Source organism: Danio rerio, chromosome 18 (assembly GCF_052040795.2).
Source record: "Danio rerio strain M-AB ecotype USA chromosome 18, GRCz13ab, whole genome shotgun sequence".
Classification (NCBI taxonomy): domain Eukaryota; kingdom Metazoa; phylum Chordata; class Actinopteri; order Cypriniformes; family Danionidae; genus Danio; species Danio rerio.
The window spans coordinates 725001-727500 of NC_141038.1; the positions used below are offsets into that span (position 1 = coordinate 725001).

Here is a 2500-nt window from a genome sequence, read left to right on the forward strand (position 1 = left end):
AACCATTTGATAAAATCTAAGACTTGTCAATTTTGTTTATTCATTCATTAATTTTCTTGTAGGCTTAGTCCCTTTATTAATCTGGGGTCGCCACAGTGGAATGAACCGCCAACTTATCCAGCATATGTTTGACACAGCAGATGCCCTTCCAGCCGCAACCCATCCCTGGGAAACCTCTAAATACTCATTCACACTCATACACTGCGGACAATTTAGCCTACCCAATTCACCTGCACCGCATGTGTTTGGACTGTGGGGGAAACCGGAGCACCCGGAGGAAACCCATGTAAGCGCAGGGAGAACAAGCAAACTCCACACAGAAACGCCAACTGACATAGCCAAGACTCGAACCAGCGACCTTTTAGCTGTGAGGCCACAGCACTACCTACCGCGCCACTGCGTCGCCCTTCCACTTTTTATTTCCATTTTTTTTTACTTACTACGTTTGTTGTGCATTTGTAAATTAGTTGTAGTGTACTCCCTTATTTCTTCATTTGAGTTTGAGTTATTTGAATTATTCTAGTGCATCCAGTTAATCCAGAACTCTTGCCTTTGCAACATGCTGACGTACATCTCTAACACTTCAATTTCAGCTCATATTTATTTCACACACAAACATCCAGACATGTCCAAACATGTTTATTATTTCAGCGTTGCATCTGTGAATTATACTTTGTACAAAATGCATATTCATGGTGTTTCTGCGAATATTAATGAGTACATCAGTTGCTTGCAGATAGGAATCTTCTTTGTGGCAGTGAATCAGACCGATATATGTGGCATAATTCAGAGATGATTTTATGATTGTGCCAGCATGAATCGTGAACATTAGCTGTGTTTCCATCAACATATGAGAAATAGATGCACAAAACTGTGATTAAAATAATATGCCATAATCCAAAATGAGCTTACAAATCAATGGATGGAAACATACAGCTGAAGTCAGAGTTATTCGCCCTCCTCTATATTTCCCCCCAATTCCTGTTTAACAGAAATAAGACTTCTTCAACACATAATAGTTTCAATAACTCATCTCTAATCGCTGGTTTATTTTCTCTTTGCCATGATGACAGCACATAATATTAGACTAGATATTCTTCAGGACACCAGTATTCAGCTTAAAGTCACATTTGAAGGCTTCACTAGGGTCAAGAGCAATGACTGTAAAAAATATGGACGACGCGACAGCCCTTTTTCCCATTGAACGCCTTGAGGGCAAAACGCCTGCTTGACGGGCACAAACTGTCGCAAAAGACTGCTGAAATTGGAGCCGGACATGCGCAGAAGGACTGTCTGATGGAGCCAGAGGAGGAGCCGCGAAAATGAGCGGAGTCGAGCGTCCAATCAAACGCTTTATGTAAAATCAACTACGCCCCCCGAACTTCTCAGCATGCGTTTGCTGTCATATCAACACAAATGGATGTAATAACGTTAACAAATATGAGGGTTTTATATATTCAATCGCGCCAGCTCCAGGCCGCAGCGCATAACTTACTCGCGGCGTCGCGGGCTGATTCCGGCTCGCATGCGGCAGCGCCTGCTCACTCGGCCGCCGCATCTGGCTCGATTGACGGGCTGGAATTGGGTAGTGAGTCCACGCATCCGGAGTAGGTCCAGCAGAGGTAACATTAGTCAGTCTGAGCTCTAAGAGATAAGTCTCCGGCAGGCGAGAATCTAGCCGGAACTGTGTTTTGCTATCTGGGTGGCTAACGTTAGGCGTGTATCAGCAAACTAATAAAGCCCGAAAAAGCCCTGAACTTAGCGAATAAACAGTGTTCCACCAGGATCATGTATGTCAGAAACTATAGTTTACTGCTGAACTCATTTTGTCATGGTAAAATAACACAGAAATCGAATAATAACATTTCAGTCTACTTCAGTCTCCTGCCGAAGCTCAGACGCCGCGCTTTGAGAAACTGTCAATCACAGCTGTCAATCACGATGACACGCCCAGCATTAAATTACTGCTAAAAACAAACTGTTTACAAAAATGAAGATCTGCACCTATTTCAGCACAATAACCAGTGCCTTAATCCACCAGAACTATCTTTCGGGACATTTTATTGCAAGTGTAATATTTTTTTTTATTTGGGCTCAAGTCTCCTTCATTAACACGGAGGAGGCGGGCTTTATGACTTATACTGCAGCCAGCCCCCAGGGGGCGATCTAACGGCCGAAACCTTCACTCAAACGTAGGCTTGCGGCACACTTGGTCAAGAGTCGACCCTCAGCTGATGATTGATTATAAAGTGTGTTTGGCATGCTGTCCCAGGAGAGAGCCCTGAGCTGATTAGATCCTCGAGCTTGGGGCTTCCTCCCGTTTGCAAGACGAGAGGGGAGTTTGAGCTTAGGTAGATGTGGAGAACTCCCCTGCTGTAGTAGCTCATGAACAGATAGTGATCGCTCTTAAGAGATAACTACTGACTGGAGCATGTCTATGGTGCTGACTTGGATTAGTCAATTAACTTAAGCTGCATGTTTTTGGTTGGAGGAAACCGGG

The 2500-nt window shown here is 44.0% G+C and overlaps 1 protein-coding gene across 4 annotated transcripts in view; it reads right to left on the minus strand.

Moving 5' to 3' along the window:
* Positions 1 to 623: 623 nt before the first annotated feature.
* The window catches only part of thsd4 (thrombospondin type 1 domain containing 4), a 59558-nt gene continuing 57681 nt past the window's right edge, over positions 624 to 2500 (minus strand). For 2 of the 4 annotated variants that reach the window (XR_015514585.1, XR_015514586.1), the window contains 2 exons: positions 2210 to 2500; positions 624 to 1142 (listed from right to left, as the gene is read on the minus strand). The exon at positions 2210 to 2500 is cut by the window's right edge and continues 1929 nt beyond it. The gene's annotated coding sequence lies outside the window, so the exon portion shown is untranslated. The other 2 variants (XM_087292852.1, XM_087292853.1) reach the window with 1 other exon arrangement.